This window comes from Culex pipiens, chromosome 3, assembly GCF_016801865.2.
Source record: "Culex pipiens pallens isolate TS chromosome 3, TS_CPP_V2, whole genome shotgun sequence".
Taxonomy (NCBI): Eukaryota; Metazoa; Arthropoda; class Insecta; order Diptera; family Culicidae; genus Culex; species Culex pipiens.
Window position 1 is genome coordinate 140,635,793 of NC_068939.1, and position 23,860 is coordinate 140,659,652.

The window sequence follows — 23,860 nt, forward strand, 5'->3', positions numbered from 1 at the left end:
TAGTTAAATCGACCTAAAAGCATAGGTTATTATATTGTGGTATAAAGTTGAACGTTGAAAGTTTTTTTTTATTTTGAAAGTTGAACATTAGACAGGCTAAATCTCGTTGAATTTCAAAAAAACGTAACCAATAAATTGATACAGAGTTTTAAATAAAATGAACATCAGAAGTTTTAATTTTCTTTTCGAAAGCCGATACTTTGGGACATTTACGCTGCAGCAAAATAATGAAAAGTTTCGTGATTGTACAAGCGTTACATTGCAGACTCAAAAGCTCAGTTTATACTTGCTATAAAAAGCTTTCTCACCATGCCCGCGATCAAAGCTTAACCCTGTGGTGAATACGATCTTCAAAAGCTTATAGCGAAACCTTTCGTTTTTCTTTTCTCTTTTCGTTATTTTTTCACTAGGGTTTTCTATTTTTTATCTTTCTCTTTCTATTTTCTCCTCTCTCTCTCAATCTTTCTTTCATTCTTTAATTTTCTCTCTCTCTCTCTCTCTCTCTCTCTCTCTCTCTCTCTCTCTCTCTCTCTTTCTGACGAATTGAGCCATAATTCAGCCTTTCCTATGCTGCTGGTTAATGTGTTTACGACTTCATCAATCACGTTCCATAATTCACCTCCCTTCGGCACAAATTACACGTCAGCTGACTTCATGAGATTTAGGAGAAAAGTGAAATGAACGATTGTTCCCGTCGAACTTGCGGTGCGGAAATAGGTCAACTGTTATTAGGAATGAGTTAATTCAACCTTGGGAACATGCATTAAACGAAATTTTATTAACACGTTTTAGCTTATCTTTGCGAGAATTTAAAGTGGAATTGATTGTTCAGTGTTGTAGCAAATTACAGGTTTGAAGATCTTTTTCTAAGTTTTAAATCTTATTCTAAGTTTTAACAAGAATTAGCTCTGGGAAAAATTTACAAAAAATTTAAAAATTATTGAAATAAAATACCGCTCTCGGATTGTTTTGCCCAATTTAACATCATTTCACAAATTTTGCAGTTTTGGACCACAGATCAAAAAAAGATTTGTTAAACTTGAGAAAAAAAAATATTTTCCTTGATTCATTAATATTTTGCGAATATGCGACAGGAACATAACTGTTAATGCATCTTGTGAAATTTTTTGCCTTTTTTTGAAAACTAATTTAGTTGTTAGCTTAAGTTTTAGCTATCAAAGCTGAGAGTCAAAAAATAAAAAAAATATAAGAGCAGTTCATACGATTTTTTTTTTGTATTTTTTTATCCGAATGAAACTTTTTTGGTGCCTTCGGTATGCCCAAAGAAGCCATTTTGCATCATTAGTTAGTCCAAATAATTTTCCATAACATTTTAAAAGAGCGTAATATTGAAAGTTTGTCCCTTTTGAAATATTAGTCTTGACTTGAAAGTTTTAAAAATATTGTTTTCGAAAAAATCGGAAAATTTCACAATTATTTCATGTCATAACATTGAAAATCGGACCATTAGTTGCCGAAATGTCGACATTAGAAAATGGTGGATTTTTTTGGTGAGACTTAAAAAACATCAATTTTCCTGATTTTAAACCTTTGCATGGCAATATCTCAGCAACTAAAGATCGTATCAACAAAGTTCATAAAAGCAAAATATAGAGAATTTTCTCAGCTTTTTAAAAATATTTTTTTAAGTGGGCAAACATGTGCTCTAATTTAAAAAAATGAAAAACTGCGACTATTTTCAAACAAGTTACCTAAAAATGGCTTTAACTTGAAAACGATGCAGTTTATCAAAATTGTGCTGAAGTAATTTTTGATTGCACATTTGATTTTACATCGAAAAATTAAGTTGAAAAATTTTTGCGACCAATATTTCGATTTTTTGAAAAAAACAGTATTGATTAAAAAAATCATAACTAGCTCAAACATTTTTTGCATAACCTGGAATTTTCTGAAAAGTTGGCATTTTAAGTCCTCTAAAACTAATCAAAAAATAAAAAAAATAAAAATAGTGTTTTTTTTTTGCAAATCAAGTTTTAGTGACAAAAAGTCAAATAAAAAATAACCAAATTTTTTTAACCGTGCATAATTTTTTTCAGTGTAGTCCGTATCCATACCTACATCTTTGCCAAAGACACCAAATCGATCAAAAAATTCCTTCAAAAGATACAGATTTTTGAATTTTCACACATCATTTTTTTATGGACAGCTGCCAAATTTTTATGGAAAATTAAATGGACAAACTAATGATGCCAAATGGCTTCTTTGGGCATACCGAAGGCACCAAAAAAGTTTCAGTCGGATTAAAAAATACAAAAATCAAAATTGAAGAAAAAAGACCGATTTCGTAGAGAATCATAAATAAAATTTGTATTTGAATAATTTTTTTATAAATAAGATATAGCCGGGAAACATAAAAATATTTTTTTACGAAAATTTAAAAAATGAGAGTCATCTTAAGAGATACATATTAAAAAACTTTTACTTTTTATATGGAAATTAATTAATTTAGTTTTAAGGCAGATATAGGTGAATTTGTTTCGTTTTTAGTTTGAGTAAATTCAATATTTTCTTAGTACCAGTTTATCCAAAGACCTCGCTAAAATTTCAATTTGGGGTTGCTTTCTACGATTTCCCATTTTTCGTGATTTTTTTTTATTTTCGATGTGTTTTGAAATTTTCTAAAGGACTTAGAGCTTAGAGAGACATTTTTTGAGCCATAGTGCGTGATCTGGTTTAGAAGATATGATGTTTTAAAAAATCGTATTATTAAGAAAATAATAAAAAATTGGGCAAATTAATAAACAAGCTAATCCGATTTGAATAGAAGAGTATTTTACATTGTTTTTTTGTTTGTTACAAATGTACCGTTTGCAAGCTTTAGCTTATTTAGGATACATTTTAATTTTTTTCTGTTTCATTGCATTTTTTAAATACTTCGTAGAAAAGTACCACGAAAAAAATATGTTCGAAAAGCTAAGAAAATGTCAGCCTCAGAATCAAAATCGATGAAAATGTTGTTTTAACGTTACCGTAATTTTTAACTGGAGAAATCGCGGATACTATTAGTTCAATTTTTAATGCTTACTTAAGGGACCATCCATAAACCACGTGGACACTTTAGGGGGGGGGGGTATGGCATTTGTCCACGATCCATACAAAACAGTTTTTTTTTGTATGGAAAATTGTCCACGAGGGGGGGGGGGGTTTCTGTTTGAGTATTAAGACACGGAATCCTGATTACAAGGACTATTGTATCGGGAGGGGGGGTTGAGATTCCCAAAAAAGTGTCCACGTGGTTTATGGAACTTTTGCAAAATCCCCCTTCCCTTCCCACGCCTTGTCCTTAACATCAATCCCTTCCCTACTAACCTAGGCCGCGGGTAATCGGCTCCCCTCCCACTAACATTTACACACAAGATCCTCTGTAATTATTAAGTCAAATGTAATTACAAAAGCCGACTCGGTCCTAACCAGGTCCCAGTACCGAAAAGGACCTAATAAAAATAATTTTATGAAAAAAAAAACTTTTGCGAAATTTCCTGACCATTGAAAATAATATTTAAAAAAATATAATTTGATTTGAGCTACTAATTTTTTTTTTCTACTTCTAGACCTTTCCAAAAGCTTGATTTTAAAATTTTGAAATAATTTTTATTGAAAAGATTACAAATTTTTGCAAAAGTTTCAAAAGTATCATCATTGAAAATCGTACCAATAGTTTCCGAGATATCGTCAGTTAAAAATGACAGGCTAATTAGGTCAAACTTAGTAACAATCATTATCATCGATTTGAATTATTTGTAAGGCTGTATCTCAGAAAATAATTGCCCGATTTTCAAAAAGAGAAAAAATTGTGGAACATTTTCTCAGCTATTTAAATTATTTATTTCAGCGTTGCTTTTCTTTGAAGAATTATTTCAAAATGAAAAATTACGAATAAAATTCAAAAATGTGTACCTAAAATTAGCTATAAGGCCGTGGAAAATATATTTTGAAGTTTATGTCCCTCGACTCTGACCAGAGTCGAGATGCGTGCTGTACATTGGAATTTCATAAAAATTCATCATATTTTTAAACGTTACCAAACTTGCTATAAATGATTATTAATGCAGAAAAAAACATTTCAGATTGTTTTCAGTTGACTACACTTTTATTCCCATTGATTTTTTTTAAATTATGTTTTGCACGTCACAGGTTCGTCACTTCCACAATGACGTTGGCGTTGAAGCGTTCAAGGAGTCATCATTTTCCCAGTGGAATGAACTTCACGTCCACTTTGCAATTTGATCTTTTCGCACACATATGGTCGGGTGTGGTGGGGTGCTTGTTCCTGAAAATGATGAGCTGCCAAAAAATCTACTTCTTCTTATTTCTACCGCGAGGCCAAGTAGGAAGCCACATTAATTGCGGCACAGCGGCGGCAGTGCAGTCCGGCGAAGAGCCGTTACCGCGCCGATCTCCCACTTCAACTCAACACACGTACACACACATTTGTGAACTCGTTGCGATGATGATGGGCGATGCTCCGAGGAGTGGCCGGCCCGATGATGATGATGAGTATCGATAGATTCCCGTTTTGTTCCGTTCCGTTGTCTTCCCGACTCTCTCTCTCTCCAGTGGCCTCTGTGTGTGTTTGTCCGTCTGTGCGATATTTGATTGATCTGGTGAGATTTTCCGGGTTCTCATGGTACTATCACCGACCTGGCTTTCATGCAATCTTAATTAAAAAAGTAAATTGTAATTTAGAAGCCCTATGTTTTTTTGAGATACTTGATGAAGGGTGATATAAACTCGGGAAAATATTTGATTTTTTGTAGATCTTCACCATTAATCATTTTCCAGCAAATTTGAAGATCATAACAAGTGCCTCCAACAATGATTTTCCCCTACTTCCTGGGCAGCATTTCGTCGCTCAACTCGCAGCCCCGAAAGCTCGCAGCTACGTGTTATGCCATGAACACTGCACCAGACTTCCCCCTCATCGGCAAAGTGAGAAGTTATGAGTGGCATTTTGCAAACACGTTGTGCATACTGCAATTGTCCGCATTTACCGCATTGCCAGTCCAGTTGTGCTCGACGGCGTGTTTCTCTGTTTGCAAACAACGCGGACAGTTTCTCCGGGGGCTGACCAGACAAGTGGAACCATTTTATTCTCCTCTGGAATTGAGTTGGAGTGCAAATTCAAAAATCTTATTAAAAAAATATTATGAAAACTATGCAAAAATATTAAAATGTCGCTTCAAGCAAAATAAAACCCCAATTCTGGTTTATTGCTGCCTGTTTGAGGTTATGTGATTATACCAACTCACAGTGCCAAAGGTGAATCTTCCACTAAAAAAAAAAAAGTTTTACAGACTTGAGGTGGCCCCGGGTTGATTACAAAAACAAACTGCTGCGCGCACCGCTTTACGCATAAAGAGCAAAACGGCGACGATTTGGAACCAGCAGAGGTTTGGCGCAAAAGTTACACCAGGTTTCAACGGTCGCGCGCGGTTTCCGCTCCAGCTACGCGGGCCATGATTTGGTCATTTGGACACGTGTGGTCTAGTTAACATGAGTTGCCTGCGATGAAAACATTAATCCCCGCGCGCATTATGTCATGCAAAATAAATGGGATTTATTAGCATGATGTGCTACAATCATTACTATTTCCTATAGATTGGTAAGACCAAGGGGGACAGCGTGGTGCTAACAAACGCACTAACGAATGAACTAATTCAAATTATGCCATTCGACGCGGAGATTAAAGCGCTCTCATAATGCTCGACAACCTATTGCAATTGATTGTGTCTTTGATTCAAGGTTTGATGTTTGTCCGATTCAAATGTTGGATCAACCGCTATAAATCAATAAAATTTTGCCCATATTGCTTATTGTTCCAAGGCAACTGAACATCGAATGGGTATTAGGGGAAATATACCCATTTTAAGCTAAATAAGCGATCGTGTTTGAATGATGCTGGATAATCTGGAGTGTTCCTTGAAGTTTACTAAAACCAAGTAGACCAACGAGTAGATCAACTTTTTGTGAAAAATTCTGTTTACAAACATTTAAAATAAATATTTCCCAAATGCATTCTTATTAGTCGAGTGCATTGGGCCACGCCCATTTTCCTATTTTCAGCTTAGTTCTTTTTTCTTCCAGCACTCTGCTTAGTGCTGCCAAAATTTATGAAATTTTAAGCGAACACTCACGAAAAGTTGCATTTATAGAGAAAATTTCCTGGCATCACTGGCTCACTCCAACAGGCGCTGCTGGTGGTGTTGGTGGCCATCCTTTGTTCTTTATTTGCCTTCGCTTCTCGCTCTGGGTTTTCAACCTTCGATTGGAATGGGTCGTCAAAATTGAAACGTCAAAAAACATTGCGCGTTTGTTTTTTTGATGGCGCTTGCTAATTATTTACATTTTTCGGGATCATTTTTCAAGTGCGTGACTAAATAATGTTCAAAATAACATATTACCGGTAGTTGGAAGCAATTTTATATCTCAAGATATTGAAGGCGACTTTCGTTAAGCAGTTTACCTCTCATCTTGCGTGTAGATGTGTGTGCCACCAAAATGATGAGAAATGGTCTCGCAAAATGGAAATTATGATCAAAAGTGCATTAAATTTGATCTTTTTGACCAGTAAATGGCATAAATTTGCGTGCTTACTTGAGGCGGTGCTGTTGCTGGTAAGTTTATAGCCTAAATAGTTTTTTTTAGCTTTAATCGAGCATCAAACTCTTCATATAACGAAGATAGGTGTTTGATCAGAAAGGGCATATTTCCCCTACACCTCAACGGCAAGATTGAGTTCAACTTTTTTTGACCAAGCTCAGAATTGATGGAGTTGTTGATAAGGCCAATGCTAATATTTTTCAAAGTGTTTGCAAATCACTTTAATTTTCATGATTTGCAAATTGGTAAACGATTAAAATATGCGTATTTAAGAAAATACGGTATTTTGTAAATATTTAAGTATCACATCTTAAAACTCTAAATCATTTAAAATGCATACAAAATTTTAAATCGTTTGATACCCATTCTGAAAATTATGAAAAAAATAGAACCGTAAACCGGGGTGCATTGATAGGATTTCAATTTATTTTTGGAATATTTTCCAACTGGTAAAATTTTTCTCAAGACTATTACATTTAAAATATGTACTGGGGTCTGCTACACAAGGTACATACACTATTTAAAAAAAAAAGTTTTTAATGATGTAAATATTTGCGTTGATAATTCTTATTTTGAATTCCAGGGTGACTTTGGTAGTCAAAGTTTTTATTGTAAAGATCAGATTAAAGTTGTTCAAATTTAAATTTTACAACAATTGTACCATCATTAAGGATGTTGTTTTTTTTTAAATAAATGTTTATATTTAGTTAACTAAGTGTATAAGCTTATTAACAATAAACATATAAATTATAAATAAAATTGTTAAAAAGTCAGAAATTTGCCTGATTTTTTTTAAACTAGTTTTGTTTATAAAATTATTGATTCATATTGCGCTTCAAACAAAACTCGAAACTCGTTTCAAAAAATTTCAATTTCATTTTTTTGAAATTTGCTCTTCTGAAAATGCTTACAAATTTGGAGATTTTATTTAATTTGGTTTCAAAAACAACTAATATTCAATATTTACAATATTTTTGTCCTTCTCCTACACAGTAAATAAAATCATGGTAATATTACATCTTGGAAGGAGTATATATTTTATGTCAGAAAAAATTTGTGAGTTGAATTACATCATAAAAGAGGTAATTTGCAACCTTCCGAAATTACACCATCCAAATTTACCCATTTTTTACTGTGTAGTGGAAAATTCTCCAAAGAGTCCGAATGTGCATTCCGTTTTCCGAATTGAAACCATCTTCATTGAGAAAATCACGACACTTTGAGAATATAAAAATAATGCCATTGATAAACATTTTCTTAAGTATAGTTAACTTACTTTTTAAACTTTTCAAAATTTTATGAAAACTATTTCTAGAAGTACCTTGAACACTTCTCAATCACGATCAGTACGTTTCCATACCATTCCGTACGTATTTAATTTGTACTCATAATTTTGCGGAAAAATCTCAATCCTATTAAAGTCACCCCGTTTTATGACACTTTCAAAAAAATATGGTGTTTTGTGAAATTATCAGTCCTCGATTCTGAAAAACTTTAAAACAGTGGAAATGCCAATGAAATATTAAATCGTTTGATAGTCTTATTGCAAATAATAAAAATTTTAGTATTTTCGAAAAATACGGTATTTTTCGAAAATTTTAATATTAAATTTCAAAAACTCGAAAACAATGCACATCAAATTTCGCTTTGATTGGTACTTAAATTGCAAATTATGAAAATTTTAGTATTACCGAAAAAATAAGCTATTTTGTGAAAATTTAAATAATTTACTAAAAACTGAAAAAAGAATGAAAAAGTATACAAAATACCCGTATTGCAAATTATTTAAATTTTAGTTTTTCAACAGATCGCAAATTCTAAAAAAATAACATAAAAAAATGCAGGAAGGGGTGTTCCGATAAAGGTAAAAATCAAAATTCTCGCTTAGTTATTTAAAGTATTTGTCGAAGATGATTAAGAATTTCTTCCTCCAGTATTTATAAAAATAATTTACATCCCTGTGAAGAAACATGCAAAAAAAATAAAGTAAGATAGAAAAAGCTCATTAAAAGATGATTCCTATAAAAAGTTCTATAGCAAATATTATTACAAAAAAGGTACAAAAAAAGTTTGTACACCTTTCGAAAAATTAAAACAAATACAGGTATGTGTTGACAAATCACCATAAATCCAGCGTCACATCTCTAAACAAGCATCCTTGACTGATTAGAAAAAGTTTACTAACTACTTAGTATAAAAGTTTATATAACTCTGGAAAGTCTATGTGAAAATGATAAAAGTAATTTTGCAAACTTGTTACCATAGAGTTGCTAAATCAACATTTTGGAGTGGATACAACACCATTGTGGGGTTCTTTGTATTGATAGAAAAAGGTTTTTCGTTGGTGCTTTTAATCTTTTGATACCCAAACATTTAGGTTTTTTTTAAACCCACGTTTATAAATATCTGAGCAACAAGTAAGTTTGATCCACAAGAACAAAAAAATCAGAAAGTCTTCATTTTCCACACATTTTTTGGTCATTTTTACAGGTTGCTTAAACAAAACCAAAACAACATTTTAACCTAGGTATTTCAAAACGTAGATTTTATAGAAAACCTAGATGTTTGGGTATGGAAAAATCGGAAATTGCCTTTTCCGGTGGCACCTGTGAATCGTGGACCGGTTCTGGTTGGTGCAAAATTCCAACGAAAGATCAATTCTACCATTACAAAGACCCCCAACACGGTGTTATATCCACTCCAAAATGTTTATTTAGCAACTATATGGAAATATATTGACTTTTAGATAGATTAAAAGTTGGAAAGTTAAGTTTGGATAAGTTTTATATAGAATTTCTAGAGTTATGTAAACTCGTATACTAAGTAATAAGTAAAGTTTATATTCAATCAATTTTTTTTTTCGATCAGTCAAAGATGCCTATTTGGAGTTGGGAGACTGGGTTTATGATGATTTTTTAGCAAATATCTGTATTTATGTTATTTTTTCGAAAAGTTTACAAACTTTTTTTGGGTATTTTTTTATTTTGGTAATAGTATTTGTTATATAAATTACATAGAAATCATCTTTTCATGAGCTTTTTGTAGCAAATTGTTTGGCATGAGTTTCCGGGCAAAACGTAGTACTAGGTTTATGTCGAACTTTAATTTGTTTGCATGTTCATTTCTGTCTTCAAACCAACCAATTTTAGCAGAATTGAAGCACTATGAATGGTTTTTGAATACACGAAGAAAAAAGAGTTCCCAAAATTGTGAACAAGCGTTCATGAAAATAGGAACCACGAACAAAGTGTTCAAATCCCATGGTACGTTTTCGGAAATCGTACCATGGGATTTGAACACTTTGTTCGTGGTTTCCATTTTCATGAACGCTTGTTCACAATTTTGGGAACTCTTTTTTCTCCGTGTAGAGTCCGAGCTCAATTTTCCAAAACCTCAATTTTTGCGAAGGTTCAACTATTTAAAATTCGAATATATAAAATTTATTTTCAGCGACAGCAAATTAACTAAATTCGACCTATTGGCTGCCTGATTAATAACAGAATAAAATGTTACAGGGTTAGGAGGAGATTATTCATGGAACATTCTGGTGAGGCCTTCATATTATCGGATACGGACTGTTATTATGGCGTATTTTTTACAATTCAACGTTTCTCTTATATTATTATGTGTTTGATAGTTTTGGTCACCGAGAAATTTTTTTTTTTGTTTTTTGGCTTTAGTTGATTATTATGTTTATACAACTTTTTCAACACATTTCCTTTGAAAAAAGAAGCTATGTTGCATCTTTACACGGATAAAAATCTTTTTAATGAATTTGGAAAAGTTATGTTTACTTATTTGATAACATTTAATTTTTAGTTCCTGTTAAAAACAAAACCAAAACAAAATCAGTTAAGGAAGAGTCATCTTCAGATGATTTTGTGCACCACCACGCCAATGAAAGGATGCAGTACAGTTTCTCTGAACTCGTCAAAAGTACGGTGAGCAGCAGCAGCCAACAACAGAAGTGCCTTGATTGCATCACATTCTACACCGATCATCATTACCTAACCGATCGCGATGATAGAGCCATTTGGCCAAGGCATGCGTGTGTGTATTTTTTCTTAATTTCCTAATTGTAACGGGCAGCATTTTTTCAAGACGTTTCGCCCTCCTCCAAACCCCGGAGTTCTTTAAAAGCCCAAAAATGAGCGAAAGATAAACAGCTCAAACATCAACAAATGTCCGGGGTTTCTTTTTTTGCTTCGCGAATTTCTCCACCAACTTCTCGCTTTCTGCTCACCCACTTCCTCTGGAGATCCCCCGCAGAAGAACCGTTCCGATGACGTTCACCGGGGGCGGGCGTCAGTTCTGATGAGTTGCCGATTTGGTCCGGTCTTTTGGACGGTATCTGGAGCGTTACTGATGAGCCGGCTGCGCGGAGCTATACTGCTATCGACTGAACTGCTACTACCGGCTTGCTGTAGACAGGTTGTTCAGCGTCGGACGTCTCATGCTGATACGCTAATTTGGACGTGCTGCCGGGCGTCTTTCTTTAAGCAAACAACAACTCCACGGCCGGCAGGGTTGAGGTTCCTAAAGAAAAAGGTAAACTGTAAGTTGGTTCAATTTTCGGGGAAATTCTATTGTGCAAAAATAACCATTGAAGGCAGGTTCCGCTGAATTGCCTTCAGATTCTGGATTTGATTGTAGGTCAACCGGTAGTTTGAGATTAATAAATCAAACTTATGACCACCAGAAGTGACACTCATCCTAAAAGGTAAAAAACATAAACCAAAATCAAAACCTAAAACTATCACAATCGCGTGAAACATAAACCTAACCCCGGCTGCTCGTGGCTATCGTCGTCGTAGCTTCGCTCTGAATCCCAGCTGATGGGTATCTGGCCGTGTCACAATGTCCATACCCACCTACATTGGTGAAACTGCTGGACAACACGAACAGTAGCCAAAAAGCCGACAACACTTCATATGATTTTCTACTGTGGTCGGTATGTTTCAGAGGTTTGGTCGACTTGGAACTTTGGTGGTTGATTTCTGAGTTAAAAGTTTAAAAAAATCAGCAATCAGTGTTTTTTTTTTCATAAATGCAGCTGTAAATTTTTTTACAAATAAAATCAAATCCAAAAAAAAAGATGTTGATCAACTTTAAGTCCATTATCAGTTTTCTATTTTACGATGTTGCTAATACAAAGTTAACCTTGACTCAGGAAAACAAAACCAAAGTGTGATCAAAACACAACGGCCAAAAACATCTCAAATTAATGATCCAATTTCACGTCCCACTAAACTCGCGAGACTAAGCTTGGTGTGTGATCTTTAGCTTGATCCTCCTCCGTTCAACTGGAACCATTTCCCAAGCCACCATCAGCGATCGACACCATCAGTTTTCAGGGGGTGTTGAATTAAAAACAACAACACCCAATCAGACACCATAAACCAACCTCCGTCACAAACTAATTTTTCAGCTTAGACCGACCATTTTTCCGACCGATTTTCCCCGCCCGGCCAAGGTGTTGACTCATCTACGCCTCCGAAAAGCTCAAGTCACGAGCCGACAGCATTGCATCACGTGTGAGCTTCACGGACCAGCGAAGACAGCCAGCGAAGTTCGGTCGGTCAAAGTGTTAAGAGCTTCTGTGAACCCACCGTCCTCAAGCCAAGTGGGTGAGTGGGATGAGCGTCAGCTTCCCCTCGTTTGGTCAAGTGGAAAATGGTTACGAGAAGTGAGGCACACATGGCATATGACGGGGGAAATAAACAGAATAGAAATGGAAAAGTTGTTTCGGAAACAGCAGAACAGATGTATCTCAATTTATTTTTTAATTTTTTATTTTTTTTGTCAATATATTTGAAAATGATAATGTTTTGTTAATTTCGGTAATATCTGTGTCAAAAAAGTACTCAAATGATAATGCTTTCAATGTCTAGCAATCCAAATATTTGAAGAAAAAATGAGTTTGCACCGACATATAAAAGGGGATTTGCATCTGATAGTTTGCTTCATTTATGTTGATATATCAATTATACTAATTTTTCAACTTCATTTTTCGATGTAAAATCAAATTGACAATCAAAAAATACTTCAGTGAAATTTTGATAAAGTGCACCGCTTTCAAGTTAAATCCAGTTTCAGGTGACTTTTTTGAAAATAGTCGCAGTTTTTCATTTGAGCAATTCTCGCTGAAACCGTCCCACTAGATGCACATGTTCTCAAATCGTTACGGCAATGTTCTAATTCGATTCAGCGCACCAAAAAACCATTAAAACAACCTTCGAACCAATGAAAATGTCAGCCGTTAGCCACCTGTAAATAAAAACTTGTATTGAACTATGGATTTTTTCGAAAAAATGCCCTAATTTGGAGAAATGATATCTCCCAAAATTCATTACCAAACATCAAAAAGTTATATATCGTTGGAAAGGTAATCGCGAGGGCTTTCTATCGCACTTTGAAAAACATTTCAAAAATTATTTTTTCAAGGGTAATTTTAAGGGTTTTTGAGAAACTTACTCTTAATTTTGAATTTTGGCCGTGTTCGCAACCACTTATCATTACGCAATCATTTTCATTCAAAAGATTGGAAGATTTTGCATAAAATCAACTTGAGAAAAGTAGTGTAATGAAATAGTTTTCGTATAGTTATTAACGGATGAAAGAAATTGGTAAAATTTCAGTTAAAAATAACCAAAGCTCAGACTTCAGAAATGAGCCTAATTTACAGTCAAAACAAAGCAGGATTGTATTTGAGCCGAATGTACAGTCATCTGAGGCAAATCTGAACATATAGGATGAATAGGGACAGCTATTTCAACTATGTTTTCACTCATCAGATCATATTTTTAATTTTTTTATGTAAAAACATACATAAACAAACAAGTTTCTAAATTTTAAGCTTCTAAGCAGTCATGCAATTTGCACGGAACCCGTTCTGCGTTCGTTCTCGTTCTTCAGTGTGAACTGAACCCACAGCGCAGGAGCCATTGGTTTTCGTTCCAAAAACAGAACGTCACTTTTTCGTGACGTTCTCTTTCAACATTTGGAACGCGTTCTGTGAACCGCCTGTAGCCAAAGGTTCTCCATGGCGACAGTTTGACTTATATTGACAATCAGTAGACTGAATTTCATATAGCTTGGTTAGATCGGTGGTAACATGAAAGTTTGGTAATCAGAGAAAGTGAGTTCGAATCTTATTTTGTTGAATTCATTTATTTTATTTGGTGTTTAGTTGGGTAGTGAAACAACTTTTGGACTTAAATTATTATACCATTCAAGGGAAAATCCAGGTAGAGAGGCTATGAAAACTAAAGCTAAACGATTTATATTTAAAAATGCATCTGAAGCTTTCAACTAAGAAACAGACGAAACCTTATGACCACCGTGGTTTTGAACAAATTTAAAGCTTTCAAGTTTATGAAAAAAAAATGATTCGAACTACACAAAAAACAAAAACAAATCATTCGAATTCTCGAACTCACTACCTTTGATTACTACACTTATGTGTTACCACTGAGCTAGCAGGGCTGATATGTCAAGGGGTGATTAAAAGTGAATGAAGTTTAGCTGGTCTACTGAGGTCCCATCAAAGGAAAAAGCTAGAGTTCTGAACTGGGTTCTCCGTTCGTTTCAAAAAAGCCTACTGAACGAACGTTTCTTAGAGACGAGCGTTCGTTCTCAGAGCTGTTATTTTCCGTGTTGCTGTGTGAACTTGAACGAACGGAGAACCCGTACAAAAGCATGACTGCTTCTAAGTACTCTGAAAACTAATGTCTTTACTTAGACTGTAGTCTCGATTCGCCACATTTAACTGAAGTAATATTTTATGCACATAATTTGTTTTGGGAAGATCTGATTTATTTGTTTAACCTCAATCGTGCACAAAAAAGTGCAAAGTTGAAATCAATATTTTTTGATCAAGTTAAAATTGTATGGGGCTGTTGATACCATAAAAACAAGCAAAAAACTCGATTTTCGTCTAAATTGGACTGCGCCCTTTCATTAGACACAAGTCAATTTACGATACATTTTCCTTAATTTGAGATTAAAAACTACCCCCAATTGAAAACTGATTGAAAAAATAACTAAAATTAAAACAAAAAAAAAAAGTTAAAAATCCCTTTACCCCACACACGGGGCAAAGCTACGCACTTATTTTTTAGAGTCATTGCCTGGTTCTCGACATAAAAGCAATTTGAGGTGAATTCTAGTACTACGTTTTGAAAGCAAGTGATAAGGGTAAAATTTGGTATATACAACGAATCAAACATATTTTATGGTCATCGCCGACTCATCGGTTACAGAATGATTGTCATTAGGTGCGTACCTTTGCCCCGCTCTTCTCTATTCTATGTAAAAAAATTGGGATTCATTTAACTTTAATTTTTAATTACTCTCAATAACCAAATTTAAAATTTTCATTTGTAAATACATTGAAAAAAGTTTTAATTGAAAAACAGACTACACTTATTAATTCCACGTCTAATTATCTTTCTAGTGAGTTCTGACTCGACATTTTACGGCTTGCGGTTTCAGAGATTTCGCAGTTTGTCAATGAAGGTTTTTATCATTGTTTGCAGAAAAGTGAAACTTTGGGGTGGTGTCAAATTAAAGGACCTAGTCCAATTTAGACGAAAATCGAGTTTTTTGCTTGTTTTTATGGTATCAACAGCCCCATACAATTTTAACTTGATCAAAAAATATTGATTTCAACTTTGCACTTTTTTGTGCACGATTGAGGTTAAACAAATAAATCAGATCTTCCCAAAACAAATTCAGTGCATAAAATATTACTTCAGTTAAATGTGGCGAATCGAGACAACAGTCTAAGTAAGGACATTAGTTTTCAAAGTACTTAGAAGCTTAAAATTTAGAAACTTGTTTGTTTATGTATGTTTTTACATAAAAAAATTAAAAATATGATCTGATGAGTGAAAACATAGTTGAAATAGCTGTCCCTATTCATCCTATATGTTCAGATTTGCCTCAGATGACTGTACATTCGGCTCAAATACAATCCTGCTTTGTTTTGACTGTAAATTAGGCTCATTTCTGAAGTCTGAGCTTTGGTTATTTTTAACTGAAATTTTACCAATTTCTTTCATCCGTTAATAACTATACGAAAACTATTTCATTACACTACTTTTCTCAAGTTGATTTTATGCAAAATCTTCCAATCTTTCGAATGAAAATGATTGCGTAATGATAAGTGGTTGCGAACACGGTCAAAATTCAAAATTAAGAGTAAGTTTCTCAAAAACCCTTAAAATTACCCTTGAAAAAATATTTTTTGAAATGTTTTTCAAAGTGCGATAAAAAGCCCTCGCGATTACCTTTCCAACGATATATAACTTTTTGATGTTTGGTAATGTATTTTGTGAGATATCATTTCTCCAAATTAGGGCATTTTTTCGAAAAAATCCATAGTTCAATACAAGTTTTTATTTACAGGTGGCTAACGGCTGACATTATCAATGGTTCGAAGGTTGTTTTAATGGTTTTTTGGTGCGCTGAATCGAATTAGAACATTGCCGTAACGATTTGAGAACATGTGCATCTAGTGGGACGGTTTCAGCGAGAATTGCTCATTTTTGAAAATTACTGCACATGTTTGCCCACTTTTGAAAAAAAAAATTTTTTTCTATATTTTGCTTTTCTGAACTTTGTTGATACTCCCCTAAGTTTGCTGAGATATTGCCATGCAAAGGTTTAAAACAGGAAAATTTATGTTTTCTAAGTCTCATAAAAAAAACCAACAATTTTCTTATGTCGATATCTCAGCAACTAATGGTCCAATTTACAATGTTAAAGTATGAAACATTCGTGAAATTTTCCGAACTTATGAAAAAAAATCCTTAAAAAAAATTTAAATCAAGACTAGCACTTCAAAAGAGCCAAACATTCAATATAACGCCTTTTTAAAAAGTTAGTCCTGGATTAAATTTTTTGCGTCCAATAACAATAACTCTAAAACAAATAAAAAAATTAAAAATAATTAAAAATTGTGTTTTTATCCAAAACAAGTTTTAGTGACAAAAAGTTAAATAAAAAATCACCAAAATATTTTTTACCGTGTAACATTTTTTCCAGTGTAGTCCATATCCATACCTACAACTTGGCCGAAGACACTAAATTGATCAAAACATTCAAAAGATACAGATTTTTGAATTTTCATACATCATTTTTGTATGGACAGCTGCCGAATTTGTATGGAAAATTATATAAACAAATTAATGATGCAAAATGGCTTCTAAGGGCATACCTAAGGCTACCAACTCTTGCTGAGCAAAAATCCGTACACTTTGCCGATATGACACCATGGTGTAACAAAAACTGTCAATGAATTATTTAGATAAATTAAATTTAATAATTTTGAGAATTGAAAATATAAAACTGTGTCGTTTTCACAGCTAACAAATTTCACAAAATGCTATCAGAGTGCTTATGACTTGCACGTTTCATAGTATTCATAAAATAATCCGTGATTTCAACCAAATCATTATGTTCTTTTTTTTGTTAAACGTTTAAAAGTTTACGAAATGACAAGTTTGCTTTTACGAATAATATCGTTCCAAGTGTTTTCACGAACTGGCTTCCATTTTCCAATTCCCAGATTTTTTTTTATTGAAAAGGTCTTATAACATGTGAAACACAACAGTTTATAGGACCTTTAAAAAACTCTAGATTTGTTAATTCAAATGTTCAAATGTTTTCACAAGTTTTAGAAAGCTTTTGGAAATGGATAATAGTAAGGAATTTCTAAAAGAACAATTCTAGAGTTTTTTTAAAGGTCCTATCAACATATGAAAGAAAATAGTTCAAAAATTAACTTTAGAATTATTGATAATCAAGTTTGAATTGAGGAAACCCCGGAAAACTCTCCCTTTTTAAATCAAACTCACAGAAAAATAAACATTTCTAGTTAACAAAAGCTTCGACCAAATCAAAAAGCAATTCAATTATTAAAAAGTTGTTAAAATTCCGTACAAATCCGTATTATGCGTAAAATTCCCTACAAAAATTCCGGCCTGTTAAAAATACGCGAAGAGATTCGAAAATCCGTATGGTGAGGAAAAAATACGTACAGTTGGTAGCCTTAGGCATACCGAAGGCACCAAAAAAGTTTCAGTCTGATTAAAAAATACAAAAACAAAATCGAATGACCGAAATCTGAGAAAACTGTTCATGTATATTGGATTTAATTTCTGAATCTGAATATTCGTCGATTCTAATTTCACTGAGTTTGATTTTTAATATTAAAACATTTGCCTCAAAAATATTTTGAATTTTTCTGAAAAACAGCCTAGCTTTAAAAAAATATTACAAGATTGTCAATTTCTGCTGATTTTGAAAAAAAAAACATTTAAAAAATATTTACATTAGGGTAATTCTCCGCCAACTCACACAGCAGTTGCCCCGACCCCTCTTCGATTTGCGTGAAACTTTGTCCTAAGGGGTAACTTTTGTCCCTGATCACGAATCCGAGGTCCGTTTTTTGATATCTCGTGACGGAGGGGCGGTACGACCCCTTCCATTTTTGAACATGCGAAAAAAGAGGTGTTTTTCAATAATTTGCAGCCTAAAACGGTGATGAGATAGAAAGTTGGTGTCAAAGGGACTTTTATGTAAAATTAGACGCCCGATTTGATGGCGTACTCAGAATTCCGAAAAAACGTATTTTTCATCGAAAAAAACACTAAAAAAGTTTTAAAAATCCTCCCATTTTCCGTTACTCGACTGTAAAAAATTTTGGAACATGTCATTTTATGGGAAATTTAATGTACTTTTCGAATCTACATTGTCCCAGAAGGGTCATTTTTTCATTTAGAACAAAATTTTTCATTTTAAAATTTCGTGTTTTTTCTAACTTTGCAGGGTTATTTTTTAGAGTGTTTTAATGTTCTACAAAGTTGTAGAGCAGACAATTACAAAAATTTTGATATATAGACATAAGGGGTTTGCTTATAAACATCACAAGTTATCGCGATTTTACGAAAAAAAAATTTGAAAAAGTTGGTCGTCATCGATCATGGCCGTTCATGGTCACCCGCGACAGACACGGACGACGAAACAAAGAGAAACGCAAAAAGTAACTTTTTCAAAACTTTTTTTCGTAAAATCGCGATAACTTGTGATGTTTATAAGCAAACCCCTTATGTCTATATATCAAAATTTTTGTAATTATCTGCTCTACAACTTTGTAGAACATTGTTACACTCTAAAAAATAACCCTGCAAAGTTAGAAAAAACACGAAATTTTAAAATGAAAAATTTTGTTCTAAATGAAAAAATGACTCTTCTGGGACAATGTAGATTCGAAAAGTACTTTAAATTTCCCATAAAATGACATGTTCCAAAATTTTTTACAGGCGAGTAACGGAAAATGGGAGGATTTTTAAAACTTTTTTAGTGTTTTTTTCGATGAAAAATACGTTTTTTCGGAATTCTGAGTACGCCATCAAATCGGGCGTCTAATTTTACATAAAAGTCCCTTTGACACCAAATTTCTATCTCATCACCGTTTCAGGCTGCAAATTATTGAAAAACACCTCTTTTTTCGCATGTTCAAAAATGAAAGGGGTCGTACCGCCCCTCCGTCACGAGATATCAAAAAACGGACCTCGGATTCGTGATCAGGGACAAAAGTTACCCCTTAGGACAAAGTTTCACGCAAATCGAAGAGGGGTCGGGGCAACTTTTCCCGATTTCGTGTGAGTTGGTAGAGAATTACCCATTAATTTTTAATTGTTATCGCTTGGAAATTTTGCTTTCATCAATGATAATAAATGACATTTTAGTTTAATTATTTGATCCCCATAAACTTTATATCATGTTGACTGCCTCTTAGAAGGAAAAAATAAAAAAAATACTTAATTTCAATGCAATTCTTGCAAAAAAATCATATTTTTACATTACTTAATAAAGAGGAATATATTTTGGATTTTCAAAACATGGATAATTATCATTGCATTTTCTTTTGCCGTGAATCAGCTTCGCTAAACAACATGTTAAAAATAAAGTTTATGAGAGTTTTTGGAGAGAAATGCGGTGAATAAGGCATCCGACATATAGAACCAGTCTTTTTTAATCTTATTTAAAATAAAAAAAAAATACTGTTACAACAGATGATGTATACAAATTAAAAAGTTTCGTTGACGAAGTACAATAAAAAAATTAAACTACTTTAATTTCTCAAAAAATACTTTAATTACCTATTAATCACTTTGAATTTCTTTAATTACCACAATTTTTAATTTTTAATGAATAATTTATGAATTACCTAATTACAAGCTTCAAATCAAAGTAATTATTAATGACTTGCCAGTTTGAGGGCTTGCTGGCAATCATTTTTTTGTTTAATTCAAATTGATTATCTATACTTTTGACAGCAAATAGATATTTTCCCAAATATTTTTTTATTTTCTGTGTCGTCTAATATAAAGTTTGAAAAAGATGCTACAATAAAAAAAAGATCCATTGCATATTTTCATTGATTTGGTATAAATGTTATATCATCCACCAGGGTAAGGTGGATAACTGGGGTGGCTTGTAGAGTTTGTATTTTTTTACAGAGTGCAAAATATGAAGACAAAATGTTGGTCAATTAATTAATAAGTGTTAACCCTTTACAACTCAACCTCGCCTTAAGACGGGCTTCGATTTAAAAGATCGCCAAAAATCCATTTTTCATCCAATTATTGATCTTTAAAAAACATTGGAAAGAAGAAGTCTTTAAATTTTTAGAAAATTTATGGGATGGAAGTTTTACTTGTTTTATGTGATTTTGCCAATGTTTTAAAAAATGATATTTTTTTAGTGCTCAACTTTGGCTGTGTTTTTTACTAACATTTCCTATATTTTAAGTAAAAAAAAGTATGCAGTAATTTTTCCTAGACTATGCCTCTACGCATTTGTTTAACAATTTAAATGACAATGGTGCTGTTTTATAGCAGAAAATGTAAAAAACAAGAAAAATTAAAAAGCGACTGTACAAACATTATAAATTACATAGGCAAAATGTAATGATAGGAGGTGGTAGAATAGGCCAAATACTTCCAAAAACAAACATAAACTAAACAAGATAAATGCAAATTAAAATATTAAAAATGAAACAAGAAAAACATAGAACAAGAGAATTGGGCAGTAGAAAATACAGTATTATTGAAAAAAATCTAAATGAGATTATATCAATGCTAACGTGTTGTCACGATTTCCTGCATTTAGGGGAAATATGCCCATTCCAATCACTCTAAGCCGTTCGACCAATTCTCATCACTTTTCCGTTTTCCGCTATTAAATCAACATTTTCAGATGTTTCAACAATGGAGAGTTGCTTGCTCACTTTTATTTGAGCTATTCATTACTTTGGAACAGTCAAAAACACTTTATAAAAGCTGTAATTCATGATCAAAGTGCTGATAGGCCGATAATAGAAATAGGCTGAGAAAGGGTATAGTTCCCCTATATGTTTAAGATTTTGTAAAAAAATCTGACCATTTTTGGCTGAATAAAGTTATATGGAAGGCAGATAATAGCAATAAAAAAATTATTTTAAGAAAACTTCAAAAAAATAAGCAAAATTCAACAAAAATATTAATTTCATCCACACATGGGTCACCTGAAGTGTGCAAGAAAAAATGCAAATTTGAAAATTACCATCTCCGATTCTGCTCAAATTTGGCAGAGCTGTTGAGACAATCAAAACATGCAAAAATCCCGAATTTCATACAAATCGGACCACCCCCTCCAGTTTTGTACCCTCCCAAAAATCGACTTTTTGGCGATTTTTGAGCGAAACCCCTATCTTCAAACGACGATAACTCAGGAACCACAAATCTTAGAGGGTCGGTCGTAGACTCAATTTTGAAGGAAATTGGACGTAGAATTCATTTCCGTGTTCAAAATTTGGATTCAAATATTTTTTCTACCTGGATTGCGCAATTGAAAGCTTTAAATGGCCGTATCTCAAAACAGCTCTATTTATTTTTTGAATTTGTCTCACCATCGTATTCCCCATCCAATTTTACATAAGAATCACTTATCGACAGAAAGGAATATGTTTCGTTCCAGAGATATCGAATTTTGAAGTTTTAAGTATTTGAGATTACCTAAATCAGCTACACACTAGAAGCACCTGGGCGCGCTGATCAATAACTGCTACCTGTTTATTTATTGAAAAATATATAGCGGAATTAAAAGGAACAACTCGTCTCTTTGTACTCACAGTAATGCATTCTGCTAAAACGCTCAACCAAACCACAATTGAAATAAGATTTCATCCCAATTAATCATTAGCAAATTAGGCAAAAATTGTAGGAAACTGCTGTATTAATCTTAAATTAAAAAAAAAATAGTATACGGTGAATTTATGTGATAGCCCACAGGACCGAGCAAGAACGACACGCAATTCAGGGCAGAATGGGATTTCCGCAGAGCTAGCAGGAAATTGCAGTTGATGTTCTAAGTTACACTTAAGAAAAAGTGTACGATACATTATCTTTTTTTTTAAATTATGAATTAACATGAATAAAACTCTCGTGAAGCATGATTAAGCAAGAGAATTTCTGGAAAGTATAAAACTGAAAAATGTAAGAAAATCACAAAGATTAATCGGATTTATTATCTGATTAAGATCAAATTATGTGGTGTTGATTTCGACACCGTCCGAACAATTCTCTTTCTTTTTTTGTCAATCATTTTGAAATCTTGGAAGACGATACAGCTGCTGTCCACATGTATCAGAAGTATATGGTTTCGTTTTTGAAATTAAATGTACCAGAATTGAAAAAAATATCATCAATTATTCAGTGAAACTGGCTCACAATATAAAAATCGGTTTAATATGATCATGCTCAACCTTTCATGGCAAAAGCTCTAGAACCCATGAGAATTATTTCATCTACTACATCCAAGCTCTTGCGTCAAATAAAAGAAATAATTTGATAAAGTGGGAAGAAATGAGGAATAAGGAAAAATATGAAAACAATAGAAAAATGTATTTTTTTTAATTGTGTTGTAAAAACGTTGTAGCATTTGCAAGAAATATTAAAAGTTCAAATTTTACCTAATATGGTTCAATGTCACTGAGATCAGGAAAAACAGTGCATTCACAATTACCCAATAAATATTCCTTAAACAAAAAAATAGATTGTTCAAGGTATTGATTATCTCAAAATCGTAGAAAATTATAAAAATAATCCATCTTACAGAACACCAGGTAGCAGTTATTGATCAGCGCGCCCAGGTGCTTCTAGCATATGCGGCGAGTGTAGCTAATTTAGGTAATCTCAAATACTTAAAACTTTAAAAATCGATATCTCTGGAACGAAACATATTCCTTTCTGTCGATAAGTGATTCTTATGTAAAATTGGATGGGGAATACGATGGTGAGACAAATTAAAAAAATAAATAGGACTGTTTTGAGATACGGCCATTTAAAGTTTTCAATTGCACAATACAGGTAGAAAAAATATTTGAATCCAAATTTTTATCACGGAAATGAATTCTACGTCCAATTTCCTTCAAAATTGGGTCTAAGACCGATCCTCTAAGATTTGTGGTTCCAGAGTTATCGTCGTTTGAAGATAGGGGTTTCGCTCAAAAATCGCCAAAAAGTCGTTTTTTTGGAAGGGTACAAAACTGGATTTGGATGAAATTTGGAATTTTTGCATGTTTTGATAGTCTCAACAGCTCTGCCAAATTTGAGCAGAATCGGAGAGGGTATTTTTCAAATGCTGTTCCGCTTCAGATGGAATGACCCACATGTGGTTCTTGCCTTCCTCACTCCTGACCAAGAGTAGGACACAAAAAAACATGTAATAAAATTTGCAAAGTAAAAAAAAATCCAAATATTGGAACAAAAATGTTTTTAAAATGTATAAATCAAGCGTATCAAAAATTGAGATTTTCAATTGATAAAATTTGAAAATTAGCATCAAATGACTTTAACACGAATGCATTCGCAGTAGAACAATTGTTGAATAATTTTGGATTGCCAATTTGATTTTGGTTTGATTTTAAATATTTTTTTCAATATCATCTTCGATTTTCAAAAATTTAATAAAAATCAATGCGTCTTCACTTGCAAAATAACAAAAGAAATTGCTTGAATTAAATCAAGACAAAAAAACCTGAAAAACATAAATAACACCACGAAAAATCGTACAAAAGATAAAATTAAAATAAAGGACATACAATTCAACCAGTACCTATCTCATTTCTCACTTAAACGGAACAAATCACAAGTTCCTTGACGGCACAATTCAGCTGATGTGTCTCATT